The 17,507-nt window shown below is 43.5% G+C and overlaps 1 protein-coding gene across 18 annotated transcripts in view; it reads left to right on the top strand.

Annotated features, from left to right (window-relative positions):
- The window catches only part of RIMBP2 (RIMS binding protein 2), a 400,662-nt gene that overhangs the window by 229,281 nt on the left and 153,874 nt on the right, over positions 1 to 17,507 (top strand). The window lies entirely within an intron of this gene.

Raw genomic sequence — 17,507 nt, 5'->3', positions numbered from 1 at the left:
AGTGGGTGGAGGCCAGGGGTGTGGCTAAATGTCCTGCCCTGCACAAGACAGCCCCACAGCAAAGAATCTTCCAGACCAAGATGGCCATCAAGCTGAGGTTGAGAAACCCTGGAACCGAGACCCCCGACTCTGTCCTCCCCACAAAATTAAATCTACAGTGAAATTAAAAGGGAGATGAAGTTAAGGAGGTTTAATAAGAATGATAGCCTGGAATCTGAACTTAGGAAGTCTTTTACGACATTACCTGAATATGGTGGGGGAAATAGAAATTCTAGCTGCAATAATACTTTGCCTTTATAACACATTTTTGGCTCTGTCTAGGAGAGTTGTAATTCCCAGATCTTGGATTAAACAAACCCTAGACTTTGGCTGTGTGTTGTAATTGAGTGGCAGCTCTGCCACTGACCAGCTGTCTGCCCTTAAGCAAATCACCTCCTGCTCCCATTCTCAGTTTCCCTCTCTGTAAACTGGGGGCAGAGTGAGTTATAAGAGCAAATGCCTCATGGGTGCAGAGCATGTCCTAAACAACCCTTCGAGGCAGGTGTTACCGTTGTTCATTTTAATTTTAATTCAGCCTCTGAAGAAAATTCAGAGGCCTTGAGCAGTCAAGTAGCTTGCTCGAGGTCATCTGGTTACAAAGTGGTAGATCTGGGATCTAAATACCTGCTAGCTCCAAGGTTGACACAGTCACAGTGTGGCTTCCAAGCCAGCACCCTTAGGCTCTACAGCATGTGGTCTGACGGAGCTCTGGAGAGTTAAAGAACTAATATGAATTAGGTACGTCTGTCAGTGCCCTGCACGCAGTCCCAGCCCACCCTTAACAAATGGGAATTGTGTTTGTTAAGAGAGCATGAGGTTCACCATCGCCAGGGTGTGGAATCAACCTAAGTATCCCTCAGCGGATATAAGGATAAAGAAATGTGGTGTACATACACAGTGGAGTGCTATTCAGCCATGAAAAGAATGAAAGCCTGTCATCTGCCCTTACCTGGATAAACCTAGGAGACACTATGCTAAGTGAAATAAGCCAGGCATGGAAAGACAAATGGCACGCGATTTACTCATAGGCAAAATCCAAAAAAGTCGAACTCACGGAGGCAGAGAGGAGACTGATGGTTACCAGAGGTTGGGGGCAGGGGATGGGGTAGAAGGTGGGGAGTTGTTTTTGGAAGGATACAAAATATCCGTTAGGTGGAGTAAATTCTAAGAGAACTGCCTGTGTAACAATGTTTTGTATATTTGAAAATCACCAAGAGAGTAGATTTCAAATCTTCTCACCACAAAGAAATAAGATTGATATATTAATAAGCAGGATTTAATTATTCCATAACATAAACACATATCAGAACATCACATTGTACCCCATAAATACATGCACTTATTGTCTATTAAAAATAAAATCTAAAAGCCAAGGTATTGGCATAAGAGAAGATAAAATCATCAGAAGTTGAGATTATGAAAATATAGACTAGTAAGCTTTTAAAAAAGAGGGAGAATGTGAGTTTCTAACCTACTGGACAATTTCAATTTCATGACCAAGTCAATAAATTACTTGGGAAATATATAGTGTTTGTTAACAGCAAAATGTCATTTAACAACATTTTTGCAAGGAAAAGTATCCCCTTGGAAGCGGATTAGAAACACAGAATTGTAAGCTCCTCCCTGGACCTAGCAGGTCATCATCACTCTTTTCACAGGGGATTCAGATGCCCGTGCAGGACTTGGACGCACTGCTCAGACCAGCCCTTCTCAAGGGGGCCACCTGCCCTCTGACTGCAGACCCAACCCCGTGAGTGACACCACAGGCTGGCTGCATTCCCATTCTCTTCCCTTTGTCTCTGGGGCTCTTCCTGCTGACCTAACAGCGTGCCTCATTCTTTTGTGGGTCCCCAGAGTTGGACTGAGCTACACGGCTGCTGACGTACCCTTAGCCTGACTTGAGTGGAAGTAGCCAGCAGCTGATTTCTGTCTGTCACCATCACTGTGAGGAAGAAAATTTGCTCTTTCAATCTCAGGAAGTACAAAGCCCAGCCCCGCCCCGGCAGCTGTGTGTGTTTGCAGAGAGAGGTGTGTCTGTTGGTGATCACAAAATATTATGATCCCATATGTCCAAACTGATCATAGCTGTGCAAATGTTTGTTTCCAGATTTATCTGCCTTCTAATTGTTAGGGTGTTATTAGCAAGCTCTTCTCCGTGAGACGATGAGGGGAGAACTTGAGTGGATGCTGTCAGCTAAAAAACCGTCAAGAATGACCCCACGAAAAGTCAGCCTGCCACTGCATTTTGTTGTTGTTTCATTCCTGGGTGAACAGAATCAAATCATCGTTGTCATAACCATGGTAATCATTACAGCTCATAATCACTGAGCATTTATTCTATGCCAGACGCAAGTCTGAACACTATCTTAAGCACATATTTCCTCTTATTTGCTTGTTTATTTCCTTCTGCAACACAATGAGGTGGACACTATTATCACCCGACTTTTCAGTGAGGAACTGGAGTCGCAGGAGCCAGGAGTAAGTAACTCGCCGAAGCCACAGCTGTTCAGTGGGAAGGGGCAGGAATTGGAGCAAGGCGGTTTGACTCCAAGGTCTGTGGTGGTGTCTCTAGATGAAGGCGGGGCATTGAACAAGGTGACACTGTTGTCTACAGATAAGTCCAGGAAAAAAGAGGATTTTAAAATGTGTTCTTAAAAATCAATTTCCCCAGGTAGCTGAATTTGTCATCTATAGCTGTGACCTATTTGTCACCGATTGCTGTGTAATAAATTACAGCAACTCGGTGGCTTCAAACAACACACATCTGCTGTCTTGTTTCTCTGGGTCAAGAGTTCGGGCACAGCTCAGCCAAGCCTTCTGCTCAGAGTCCGTGATGAGTCTGCCAAGGCATCATGTGGGGCTGCCGGCTTTGGAAGGGGCTTCCTCTTCTGAGCCCAGGCGGGGGGTGTTCCACGTCCCAGCTCACCCCAGTGGGGTGGGACCCGCCTCCAAGGTCACTCGCATGGCTGAGGGCAGGCCTGACTGCATTTTCAGACGGGCTGATGAGACATGGATGAGTTTTTTGGGCTGCTGGAGCAACCGGCAGCTTACACAGAAACATGTGGCCTGACAGTTGGGGGCTGAAGCTTGAGCTCCAGGGGCCAGCAGAACTGGGTCCTCCTGAGGCTGTGGGGGGCTCCACTGCAGGCCTCTCCCTGCCTCTGTGGCTGCCAGCACCCTTGGTGCTCCTGGGCCTGTAGGTGCTTCACCCCTCTCTGCCCATCTTCACCTGGCATTCTTCCCATGTGCAGGTCTGTGTGCAAAGGTCTCCTTTTGATAAGGACACAGGCATATGAGACGAGGGTCTGCTCTACTCCAGTATGACCCCATCTTAACTCCTCACATCTGCTAAGACCCTATTTCCAAACAACGTCACATTCTGAGGCACTGGGGGTTAGGACTTCACATATGAACTTGGGGTCATGGACATAATTTAACCCACAACAGGATATGACCATCTGTTTAGATCAGGAAGCTGAGATGCAAGGCGATGGAAGACGTCTCTGCACCTGCACCCTAAAGGTGCACAGTGCTGGCTCACTTGCTCACAGGCCTGGTGCTCTGACCTTCTCCATGTCTCATCCTGACCCCCTTCCTGCTCCTCTCCACACTGGTCCTGGGGGCTGCACTGCACACTTGGGCTCTAGCTGTCTGCCTTCCATTTGGGCTTGGCCAATGGTGATGGCACCATCTTGAGATGGGAGGGTAGCAGGTGAGAAGGTAGGGAGCCTTCCCCCGTCTCCATTCCTTCCTGGTGGGGTGTTTCCAGTGGCTGCACCTCCCTGCAAGGCTCCAGCTCCCCTGGCCTGGGTCTCCCCAGGTGGGGGTCACCAGCTTCTCACAGTTGCTTGGTTGTCCAACCTGAGTGCCCGAGTGTCCCTGGCTTGACTTTAATTCTGCCCATGCCCCTCTACATTGCTCCTTGTCTAACTTTTCAGAATCCCAGCTGGAGGTGCTATCTGTTTCCAGACAGCACCCTGATTGGTACTGCTTCCCGAGTTCCAATCATTTATCTTAGACAAATGGTAAGATAAAAATTATGCAAACAGTGAGAATGAATCATCAGTCTCTAGGGCTTCATAGAAACCACCTTGATCCGTTGGATATGAATTTATCCTATGCCACATGAGGGGAAGGTCTGGGCCATAGTGCTTCTTATCCTGCCGCCGGCTAATGAAGATCCGGGCAGACAGAGTGCACGTTGCCAGGACGGGCCTGCTGTGGAGTGATAAACAAAACAGAACAACAAAACTCTGCATTGAAAACCCAGGCTTGCTTGAAACCAGGAACCCAAATGCAGCAAGCCTTGACTCCCCGGTCAGAATCCGGCGCAGTGCTGTTCGTCCTGTTCATTTCCTCTCCTCCTCCCCGAAGTACGAGGGGGCAGAGGCTCACCTGCCAGCCATGTGGTTGCCATGACAACCATGATGTTCCTGTCGGGTGCTGCCTCCTCTCCGTGCCTGGCGATGGGCCTGGCTCATTGAAATGTATTTCCGAGAGCCGGCCTGTACGACTGCCTTTCATGATTATTGCTCAGAATGGAACCAGATGATGATTAACTTTTGCCAGGCATGGGGCATCATTTTCAAGGTCTCGGACAATCACCTTCCTCTGGTGTATGCAACTGGCTTTTGCACTAGCAGCTTCGTGTTTTAGCTGCTTTATCGAGAAATCCTTCTGAGGTCAAAGCCATAAAAGCATCATAAAAATGCCTGCTATAAATCAGAGGTGAGGCGGTTGTTGGAATAGCTTTCCTGTGCCCTGGATAGATCTCTTATTAGATTTTAAAACATTCAGATGGTTTTCTGGGAAACAAATGTATCTACACTTTTGTCAGTTACCACTTCAATGTGTTTTTCTGTAATAATCATATTTCTGTCCTCAAATGAGCCATGCTATGTGTTCAGGCTTGCATTTATCATCCTCGAGTTCATTAAGTGGAATAAACTTCAGAGGCTAAAGTATAAATACTAAGGCCGTCTGTGTCCAGGACGGTGAGGGGTGCGTCACGTGAGACTCATGCTGCTTCTCATTTTGACTAACTGCTGCCATAGCCAGGAGCTAACATGGGCTTTTGGAAAAGGCTTTTTATTATTATTATTTTTAATTTACTTATTTTTTCCTGTGAGGGCTTTCTGCTGAATCTGATTGTTCAACAGAAGCTGTTTTCCTGATTCATCTCAACAGTGGCAGAAGTTCACCACAGGGAGCTGATATAGGATAGTACTTAAGCACCCAAACCCTGAGTCAGATCAAGTCTTTTCTGTGTGACCTCAGTGAGTCTTTTAACTTGTCTTGGCTCTGTTTTTTCTCTCTAAGATGGGGATAATGATGGCACCTACTTCATAGAGTTATTTTGAGCTTTGAATAAATTAGTGTTTATAAAATGTTTAGAACAGCACATAAGTGAATTCAAATCTTTGCTAAATATTTAGGAATGCTGTTCAACATTGCCTTTCCTGACAACTTCTCTTGTCTCTCTTTTCTCTCCATAAAATGGAAATAATGATGGCACCTGCTTCATAGTTATTTAGAACTTTGAACAAATTAATGTTTATAAAATGTGTAGAACGGCACATAAGTGAATTCAAATATTTGTTAGATATTTAGGAATACTGTTCAACAGTGCCTTCACTGACAACTTCTTTTGTCTCTGTTTCCTCTATCTAAAATGGGGATAATGATGGCACCCACTTCATAGTTATTTTGAACTTTGAACAAATTAATGTTTATCAAGTGTGTGGAACAGCACGTAAGTGAATTCAAACATCTGTTAAATAAATATTTAGCAGTACTGTTCAGCAGTGCCTTCACTGACAACTTCTGTTGTTTTTAGTCTGTAATTCGTAAGCCTAAGTAACTGTCATTGAATTTGAGGGTGATGTTAGGGTCACTTTATGAGGGCTGTATATTGTATCCATTTCATAACCACAAACATGAGGTTTCACACGTAGTTCATATGCACTCTCTACCTGTTTGTGTTGGGTCTCCTGAGAGTCATTAGGATACTTGAATGAGGGGGCAGGATGTTAATCACTCCCTGGGCACTTTCTATGTGCTAGGTACTTTAGCAAACATTGAATTGAATTATGTCATTTAGGCCCCAGAAAAGCCCCCTGAGGTGCGTAAGAATTGAGGAAACTGAAGCTCAGAGAAGTTGAGACTGGTCTAAGATCTCACAGTTAGTGATGGTGGAACAGAAAATTGAAGTTGGGATTCCTGTATTTGCTCCCTGAGTCCTTATTCTTTGCTATTACGTATGCTTTCTCTCTTTTTTTATTTTTATTTTTTTGTCTATAGTTAATTCACTGCTTCCTGAGATCAGTGAGTTTACAGATGGTCACCCCTTGTACTCCAAACTCGGAACACAGTTGGCTCACAGTAAATGTTTGCTGGACATAGGAATAAATATGTATTTCTTTCGTCCTTGGAATTTTTACTGTGATTCCGTAAATCTAGGGTCCTTAATTCCAATACCTTCTCGATATTCTTTGAGGCCACCACCAACGAAATGAATTTAACTCTTGTTTCCTAACAGTTTCTCCATCTTTATGTAGAGTTTGGGGAGACAGAGATTTTAGTTCAAGTCCCAGAACTGCCACCTGGCAGCTCTATGTCTTTGGCCAAGTTATTTAATTAATTTATTAATTTTTTCAAGACAATTTTCCCTCAATTGTCCAGCCTGGAGTGCAGTGGCGCAATCATGACTCACTGTAGCCTTGACCTTCCAGGCTCAGGTGATCCCCCCACCTCAGCCTCCCAAGTAGCTTGGAATACAAGCATGCACCACCACACTTGGCTAATTTTTGTATTTTCAGTAGAGACGAGTTTCTGCCATGTTGCTTGGGCTGTTCTTGAACTCCTGGGCTCAAGCAATCCACCTGCCTTGGCTTCCTAATTGTCAAGTTATTTAATACCTAGCATTCAAATTCTATATATTAAGATTGATATATTGACATATAAATCTTGATATATTGATATATAAGGGATGATAATAATTATGCTCACTTTATAGAGTTATTGTAAAGGTTAAAGAGAAAATTTAGGGAAAGTGTTTAACACAGTAGCTGGCAGACAGAGGCATTTGATAGGTGTCAATTATTATAATAATAGTATGTGTTATTGTGTCCAGTGCTTCCTTGGTGTGGGGCTAGCCAGTCATATGTCGCCCTTCCCTTTCCTGCATGTTTTCCCTGATTCAGAGGTGATCTGTCCTATTTTCTTTTCTTTCATTTTTTTTTTTTTTTAAAGATGGAGTCTCGCTGTGTCGCCCAGGCTGGAGTGCAGTGGTGCGATCTCGGCTCACTGCAAGCTCTGCCTCCCAGGTTCATGCCATTCTCCTGCCTCAGCCTCCTGAGTAGCTGGAACTACAGGCGCCCACCACCATGCCCGACTAATTTTTTGTATTTTTTAGTAGAGATGGGGTTTCACCATGTTAGCCAGGATGGTCTTGATCTCCCAACCTCATGATCCACCCGCCTTGGCCTCCACAAGTGCTGGGATTATAGGCATGAGCCACCACGCCCGACCGATCTGTCCTATTTTCTCTGAGATAACTATTGCTGCAAAATGGAATGACCCTGGGTATCTCTTAATCAGCACCTTGGACAGTGCACAAGGCTCTGTCACGCTGGGGTATACACAATCTCACTTTTCTAATCGGTTTCTGTGATCAGTGCAGACAAAAGACTAACATGATCCTTTTTATCGTGAATTTGTCTACTAATTTTTATGTTAAACTGGCAGAACGAACAAGCTGATTTGTTGTGAAAACATGACCTTGCTACATGAATTTCTAGTGTCAGGACTAATGATGCTTGTTTCCCGATCTGCTCACCAGCAGTTTTTAAGATGTCATATTTTAGTGGAGTGCTATTTAGGGAAATAACACTCTCATTATCATTTTAGCCATCATCTTGTCATTATTATTTCCTGTTATGTTTTAGACAAATCTTGTCCTAACTTATTGCAGTTATATAATTGTCTTGAAAAAGATATTAATACACTGATTTTCTTTTATAAATTTATTTACTTTTCAAGTGACTTTTGGAAAGAAGACATGATTTGTCTTAAGGGAACTTTGCTTATGTGGTTATCACATGAAAAATATTTGGCTTCTTTTGACTGAGCCTGTATACACTGCCCACTGCCCTCTACCCCCTACTCTGGCCAACCAAAATTATTCTGCAGAATGTGAATTTCATGAGTTCTCCACTAAAACCTATGAAGCAGTTGATATTCTTTCATTTATTAGAAGCTCTCTTATTGATTTTATGTCTGCTGTGCCTTAGCGTCATACCAGCGAATGCATCTTATAGATGTTAAAGCAGTTATGAGCCCAAGCAACCCATTATCCAATTTAATCCAATGCTGTGGAAATGACTTTAACATCGGTTTAACAATTCATGTAGTTCACATGGGATCTGAAATCACTGGATGCAGTTTTGTCAGTTAAAACCTATTTTAAGCTCATAATTCATGATTTACCACTAACATAATGTGAAACTGCAAGACTACGTGGTGATTTGGGGATTTAATGTAGGAATCCACTTCTGTGGGATGACTGGAAGGCCCCTTTGTGGAAAAGAATTACCTCTAAGTGGAATTCTTCCTTGATGCTTGCTCTGGGTCTTTGCAGCATTGGAGGGACCCACTGCAACACTACAGATGGAGTCCCTTCTGTTTCCTTGGGTTCCTATCTCGCCTTGCTCTATTTGTGCATTTTCTTTTGTCAAGAATGCGCAATTCTATAAATTAGACACTGGGAACTAATTACAGCCATGACATCACCCCTGTAATTCACTATTGGACTAGCAGCCCTTGCCAAAGCAATACGATAGGAAAAAAAAGAAATCTAAGAACAGGCAAAGAAGAAAATTATCATGATTTGCATTCTATATTTTTTAAAATAGCAAACTATGGGACTTTTTTTTTAGATTAACATTTCTTTTTCATGCAACATCTGAGTGCCTATGGCCGTGTACCCATGAACACAGATAAGACAAACGAAGTGAGAAATATCTCATGAATCAAATCATGGGAAACAGTCTCTGGGCTTCTAGGGTGATAGCACAATTGCATGAATTGTTTTCCTGCCATTTAAGCCCCTCTGATGCCAGCTGCTTTCCACCTTTCTCTACCAGCATGACTGGCCAGGCTAGCTGGCAGAGATCCTGTTTTCCAGGTGTGGCTTAGACTTCCACACCTGGGGCTCTTGCTGGAGTCACCCTCCTTTTTGTAATTCCTGCTTCACTTGATTTAATCTTCTGAGAGTTAGATCAAGTAGCATCTTTATTCACCAATATCCAATCAATAACATAGACCTGGTGATAATTGTGGGTCAGGTAATGTGGGATCAGCCATGAGCAGCACATAGACACCAGCTTCTGGAAGGTGGTGCCACACATCATGTCACCACATTTTAGACACACACAGGTGCTTGCTTTCCAATTAATGTGCTGTGCCCACTTTTCATCTCAGTAACTTTGTGATTACTTATGTGCAGCTTCATAAAGTCACTTACAGTCCATAAATGTCATTTTAAAACTTTCTATTTATGTCTCTGCTTTCCCAAGGAGACCATAAGCTCCCTGAAGACAGAGATTGCCTTTTATGTCTTTTATAATCTTCCAGAGAACTTAATACATCACCTCAAGTGTAATAAGAAAACCAAATGTATTTGTTAAATCATGGATGAATTGGCAGAGGGCCACCCACATCATGTCTAATGACATGGCATTTTCTAGTTTAATTTTTAACCTTTTTTTATTTTGCAATACGTTTAGACTCACATAAACATTGCAAAAATAGGACATAGTTGTTCAAGAGTATATTCTTTACCCAGCTGAGCCCAGTGGAAACATCATTCACCACCGTGGTACCATGACCACAGCCTGGACACCAACATTCACCCAATATAATTAAAGTACAGATGCCCTCAGAATTACTTTCATTTGACTTTGAAGGTTTCAGCCTACTTTCATCTTTGCTATGTGATCATTTTTACCATTCAAATGAAAATGTTCCTGGGCTGTCTTTATGTTTGCAGGAGAAAGCTTCCTGAACATCATCACTTTTCTCTATGTGTGTCTTTTAAATTGAAATATTTTGGGTGGAGCAAGTTGTAAGTCCCCTTTAGTCTGAGGCAGAGAAATGGAATCTCCATGAGCAGCATACAAAAGCCACAATTGATGCAGCAGACGTCCCTTTTCCCGGGACAAATATGCTCACTCATGGCCTTTCTCTTCCCATAGTTCCAATGTAGACAATAACTACCCTTTGTTTTCAGAAGTACTTGAATTACATCAACAGCGTGTACTCAGTGAGATACCGTCTCACACCTGTCAGAATGGCTGTTGTTAAAAAGCCAAAAAGTAACAGATACTGGCGAGGTTGTGAAGAAAAGGGGACACTTGGACACTGTCAGTGGGAGTGTAGATTAGTTTAACATTGTAGAGAGCAGTATGGTGACTCGTCAAAGAGCTAAGAGCAGAAACACCATGCACCCAGCAATCCCATTACTGGATATATACCCAGAGGAATGTAAATCGTTCTACCAAAAAGACAGATGTGCATGCATGTTCATTGCAGCACTATTCACAATAGCAAAGACATGGAATCAACCCAAGTGCCCATCAGTGACAGACTGGATAAAGAAAATGTGGTACATGTACACCATGGAATACTATGCAGCCATAAAATAGAATGAGATTATGTCTTTTGTGGAAACATGGAAGGAGCTGGAGGCCATTATCCCCAGCAAACTAACCCAGGAAGAGAAAACCAAATACTGCATGTTCTCACTTGTAGGTGGGAGCTAAATGATGAGAACATGTGGACGCAAAGGGCAACAACAGACATTGGGGTCTACTTGAGGGTGGAGGGTGGGAGGAGCAGAAAAGACAACTATTGGGTACTGGGCTTAATTCCTGAGTGATGAAATAATCTGTATGACAAGCCCCTGTGATATGAGTTTACCTGTGTAACAGATCTTCACTTGTACTCCAAGCCTAAAATACAAGTTAAGAAAAAACACTGTAGTGTTTTATTTCTTGACAGTAGCCAAAGATCACCAAGTCATTTTCACCTTTATTTAAAAACTGTCATTGTATCATTCCCCCAGGATAGGCATCAGATGCCAGCTTAGTCCACATAGTAGGGGCTGTTTTTATTTGGATTCGAGGATGCTCTCAGTTGGTTCAGTGCTGGAGAAAATGATGAAATATCCACCAGCCTAGAGTTACATGTTTGAATTAGGCAGTCCTCCCCAAATGAAATCACACTGAATAAAATCCTCTATGTCTGCATTTCTTACATGTTTCCTAGGAGTATTTAATTAGGGGTAGAATAAAATTATTAGCACAGATGTAGTTTTCACAGACATACTTTTGCAGAATTATTGGCACAGAGTCAGTTTCGCAAAAATCTTTTGAAAAATACCACAGGGCTGCTAATCAAGAGTGGTCATCTCAAGAAGGGTCTCACCTGATTAAAACAAAGTCCAAGAGGTAGGCCAGGCGTGGCGGCTTATGCCTGTAATCCCAGGACTTTGGGAGGCTGAGGCAGATGGACCATGGGGTCAGGAATTTGAGACCAGCCTGGTCAACATGGTGAAACCCCGTCTCTACTAAAAATACAAAAATTAGCCAGGCACGGTGTGGGAGCCTGTAGTCCCAGCTACTTGGGAGGCTGAGGCAGAAGAATTGCTTGAACCCGGGAGGTGGAGGTTGCAGCGAGCCCAGATTGTGCCACTGCACTCCAGCTTGGGTGACAGAGTGAGACTCTGTCTCAAAAACAAACAAGCAAAAAAACCACAAAGTCCAAGAGGTAACAAGGCTGTGATGAGCATGTCCCTGGGAAAGATCAGAGATGGAATTTTAAGGGCAGTTTTGTGGGCATGATAGATCATGTGAAAACATTTTGTAGCCTGATAAGCTGGGGAGATCACAATCTTAGCTTTAGCTATGAAAATGCAGTGGAAGGCATGGAAATAAAACATGAAACTTTTAAATTACCCATTGCCTTTTACCTACAGAGACTGAACTTGGAGACCATTCCAGAAATGGTGGCAAAGGGGAAGATGAGAAATTAGAGAGATACGGGGCTTCAGTACTCTGTGCCTCAGTTTGCTTTGTCTCTGTGTATTTCAGGCCTCAGAATCATGCCTGTCACTCTTGTTCACATTCCTAACTTCATGGCCCGAGTGGAACAAGCCGTGGGCTTCTTGTCTTCCGTCACTTCTGTCCATGCTTTGAATGAGAGTACATTTTGGTCTTTGATGGTCTTTGGATCATGGTCAGTCACCAGAGGGTGACCAGGGCAGGCTTTTCTGCTGCAAGTGGCTACTGCTTAACACGTGGTCATCCTTAGCCCCATACTTGAAGGTCTGTGCATCATCAACAGCAGAATTACAAGACATTCAGTAGGCAGAGAAGAGATGAAAGAGAGAGATTAGGCCTTTCTTGGTAGAAACCTCCTGCCTAGAAGCTTAAATGAGTATTTCTTAAATATAATAGGTTTCTCTAATCCGTCTTCACTGAGATGAAAAACAAGAATACTGGAGAGTGGGAACAAGCGTAGGCAGTTTTCTATGATCATGCTTTGCTCTGAGATCTCCTGGCATCAGGAGAGTTACTGAAGGGACCGGTTGGGAATCGCTAATGATGCAGCCGTGTCCTGATCTTCCCCATTTCGGGGCTGACGTGAGAGAGTAGCTCAGGCATTTCATTTCTTTTTGCAGCAGGGATCAATGTAATCTCTGTACCCTGTTGCCAGGCCAGCATTGCTGCTTTGGGGTTTTATGAGGTCTCAAGGCCTCAAAATGGAAACTGTTGGGAGACAATTTCTGTAGCTAGTGTTAGCATGAAAAGTAGACCTGTGATTAACATGACAATAAGTCTAACAGACGATAAAATACGATAGTGAGAAAACAGGCTGCCTTTGGGCTCTGTGTTGCAGGTAATGTTTATATCAATCAGAGATGTGAGTTTCTAAACAATCCACACAACTGTGCCCAAAAGATATGTCCCCCCATTATTTGGGACAGGAAACCAACTACACTAAGTAATAGTGAAGAAACTCAAGGCTTGGAGAACTCTTTCTGTGTGAGCATATGCATGCTTAAAGATTTTTTTTTTAGTTGTCTTCAATATTAAAAGAGCCCTAACTGTCTTGAGCTTTGCTGTATTAGGTGAAAACATACAGAAGCATTTTTGTTTAAAGAACAGAGAAGACACAGACATAAGAAACAGATTACCCAGTCGCATTTTATTTTCACAGTCTCAGTGGAAGGAGGGGGACAGGGAAATATTTCCATGATATGAGAAATACAACAGCAATGATAACAGTGGTCCCTCCTCCTCCCCAGCACTGGGGAGATGATAGGGAGTGGGTGGGGGTTGTGGTGGGTCAGCGGACGCGTCATCTCACAGGGCCGGCCTCTCATTGCATCAAGCGAAACTACAGGGAAATAGGCCAGGGTTGCCAGCACTTCCAGCTTTACAGAAGTCAGAAATCCAGACTTTCCATGTAAATTGTTTTGATTTTGAAATATTGGCAGATAGCCAATTAAAAAAACAAATGAGTGAGTTCTTGAAAATCACTGCGTTGACTAACACATCCACGCGCAGCCTGGTGGGCTGCCGTTTACCGACCTTCTTCTAGACATGGGAGATTTCGTTTTGCACAAAAAGAAGGTTGTCTCTGGAAAATAACAATATCATATTTTCTAATCTTTGAAGAACGTTGGCAGAAATAAGCAGTAGACTGGGCACGGTGGCTCATGCCTGTAATCCCAGCACTTCGGGAGGCTGAGGTGGGCAGATCACTTGAGGCCAGGAATTTGAGACCAGCCTGGCCAACATGGCAAAACCCCATCTCTACTAAAAATACAAGAATTAGGTGGATGTGGTGGCACACACCTGTAATCCCAGCTCCTCGGGAGGCTGAGGCAGGAGAATCACTTGATCCTGGGAGGCAGAGGTTGAAGTGAGCTGAGATCACACCACTGCACTCCAGCCTGGGTGACAGAGCGAGATTCTGTCTCAAATAACTAACTAACAAAAAATACAAACAACTTAGCCGGGCATGGTGGCAGGTACCTGTAGTCCCAGCTACTCGGATGGCTGAGGCAGGAGAATCACTTGAACCTGGGAGGCAGAGGTTGCAGTGAGCCAAGATTGCGTCACTGCGCTCCAGCCTGGGCAACAGAGTGAGTGAGACTCCATCTTAAAAAAAAAAAAAAAAAAAGCAGTGATGCAGTGATATTTGTAATTGCTCAATGAGATCCCAAAAGGGGACAGGACTCTCCCATGAGGGGCATATGTCATGCTAAAACCCACTGCTGTTTGTCTCTTAGTCATTTCTTTACCCAAGCTGTGTTAAGATTTTTTCCCTACTGTGCTGAGAATGAAGCTAAGTCCTTTTTGATGAGCCCTAAATCCTGTGGCTTTGTTTTTCCACGATCCCATAAACTAGATAAGAACAGTATTGGCACAGAATATGATATTTTAAACATTTGTATGAAAAATGGGACCCGCACGTTCTCACATGCTTCTGGTGTTGAGGCAGCAGTGATGGCTGGCGGAGACGGAGATTTGACGGCTTTGAAGAAGATTCTGCGTAATCCCCATAGCACAGCACTCCCCTCTCCTCCCCAGACGTGACACTCGATGGTGGCTCTGAACTGGGCTCGTTCCTCGGTCACGTTAGCCCAGCTGGGGTCTAGAGGGATGCACCTGATAGAAATACAATGTCAGCCTCGAGTGTGAGGCACGAATGCAATTTTACATTTTTGAGCAGCCACGTTACAAGAAAGTAAAGAGAAAATAAGTGAAATGAACTTGAATAATGTATGTTTATTTAACCTAATAAACCTTAAATATTGCTTCAAAAGGAAATCAGTATAAATTAATTTAAATCAATATTTTATAATACGTTATAATTTATCATAATACCTCATTTTACAATTTTTTGGCATTGAATCTTGAAAATCTGGTGTCTACTTTGCATGTAGGGCACATGTTGGTTGAGACAGCCACATTTCAAGTGTTCAGTAGCTGCAGGTCACCAGCGGCCCCTGCCTGGGACAGCAATTACACGTCTAATTCTAACATCTGCTGTGCTCAAGATGTGCTAAGTACCAGGGAGTCCTTACGAGAAAGTTCTGCCTTTGAGGACCTTATAGTCTTGTTTTTTAAAAATTTTCCAAATGAAACACTTGAAAAATAGTGATATATAGGTACAATTTAGTCCCCAAATAGATTTATCAGTAAACTGTTTTATAAGTGAATGTGAGATTTTGGTATTTTGTTCAATGGATGCCCCCCCCTCAAAAAAAAATGCTTGAATCCTGTCCTGCCGCAGACACGTCCTTCAGAATATGTTCCTGAGGCAGATGTGCATTCAAGAGCTAGAAGCTGATGCATTGCGTTAGTTTCCACTCTCACCCGCGCTCTCTCCGTCTATCTTAGCATGCAACCTGAAGTATAAAGGCCTCCGGTTCTTTTGGAGGCAGAGGCGGGCAGATCACCTGAGCTCAGGAATTGGAGACTAGCTTGGGCAACATGGGGAAACCCCATCTCTACTAAAAAAACAGCGGGGTGTGGTGGTGCATGCCTGTAATCCCAGTTACTAGGGAGGCTGAGGCAGGAGAATCACTTCAACCTGGGAGACGGAGGTTGCAGTGAGCTGAAATCACGCCACTGCACTCCAGCCTGAGCGATAGAGTGAGACTCCATCTCAAAAAAGAAAAAAAAAGGCCTCCAGTTACATCTGGATCTAAATCTTAGATTATAACGCTCTGCTGCCTGCTGTGGTATAGGCCTATGAAAAATGACCAGTGTGCTAAGATGCTACAAGGAGTGAGAACGCAGGGAGAGGGAGAGAGGGAGGTGAGTGGTGTCTTCTCATGGCAGTCTTGCTGGTTGTCCTGCTTACTGTATCTCAGCATCAATGGGTAGGATCAGGCTTAAAGGGGGATGCTGGACCAGCTGGCCAATCCTCTCCCAGGAAGCAGCAGAGAGTGCTTCCCGTGCGGCATGGCTTAAACTCAGCGCTAGACAAAACAGATTAACAAAAGCACCTACTGGGGAGGAGAGCGATATTGCAGAGGCATCTCTTCCCCTTCCAGGACGTTGAGAGGGTGGAGTGTGTGGCCAGGAAGTGAAAGGGGTCAGGACAGAAGAGGCAGGACATCAAAAAGCCTTACAGATAGGATTTGGATGAATGGAGAGATGGGGGAAGGCAAAACTGCCCTTAGATGTTTGAGACAAGAATGGTAGGTTCCAGGCTATGTAAGATTCTCCAAGGGATCTAATTAAAATTTCTCCCAGAAACCAAGATGAGTGATCATAATGTGGTTTGCATAGAAAAACAAAAACAGGTTAAAACGGTGACAACCCTACCAAATACCTTCAAGAGAAGCATTCTATTAAATCAACATCCTGAGTGCCTAGCAGGAAAGGTTTCCAAAGCTCAAAAGGCATAAAGTGACTTAAATTGCTGTTAAATTGGCAGTAAGGAAAACATTTATCTGACTGGCAAGACGTAGCAGTGCCTGAAACTCTTATAGGTGAAAGCATTTTTTTTTTTTTTTTTTAACCTGGTGCACCCAACTTAATTTTCATGATGTGGCCAAATTCATGTGGTGTCATTGTGTTGTCTCCTTGGGTTCCTGTAGATCTGGGGGAATGGAGGAAATCTCCCTTTTAACGAAAATAGGTGGCCCCCGTCACTCTCCACGGCTGATTCCTTGTGAGGCATCTTCATATTTCCCAATCTACAGGGCTCACCTTTGGAGAAGAGCTTTGAATCCCCAAGCTCACTGCCTCTTCAGCCTGCTGGTCTACCTCCCTTTCTGTTTTCTGCTGGCCTGAGTTTTTCTGCAGCAATATGGTTGGTATGGGCTAGAATCTTCTCTGAACTAGAATGACAACTCTCATTTCCTTTTCCAAACAAGTAATTTAAACTTTTTAAAATGTGTTTTTCCCAGAACATGAGATAATAATTACCAAAGAAGTGGCCATATTTGGGGGCACATGGCTAAGCAGTGCATGAAAAATGTCAAGGGCTACAAACCAATTCAAATAGCAAGATAATGGGGATTTTGCGTATAAAATCAATAGTTCAAAGAATGCTAATGCTGATGTTGACGAGGGTGTGAGGAAACGCCATTCAAGTACACTGTCCATGGAGGAAAAATTGAGAGTCAACTTTCTGGAAGGACATTTAGCCTGATAGCCTCATTAGGGCAGAATATTGAAAGATAAATGTGGGGACTACAAGCACGTACCTTCTCAGTTCATCATCCAACCCTGAGAGACGGGAAGGGCAAATGGAATCAGCCTCATGTGGAGAAATTACATACCCACTAGTCAGCAACCCTCCACCCCCACAGATTTGTCCAGCAACCAACTCACAAGATCCACAGAAATGTTGTGTTAATGGATGAATGAGGAACAATGGAAATG

The sequence above is a fragment of the Symphalangus syndactylus genome, chromosome 13 (assembly GCF_028878055.3).
Source record: "Symphalangus syndactylus isolate Jambi chromosome 13, NHGRI_mSymSyn1-v2.1_pri, whole genome shotgun sequence".
Taxonomy (NCBI): domain Eukaryota; kingdom Metazoa; phylum Chordata; class Mammalia; order Primates; family Hylobatidae; genus Symphalangus; species Symphalangus syndactylus.
Note: the sequence above shows the minus strand (reverse complement) of the source record. Positions and strands in the feature narration are given on the sequence as shown.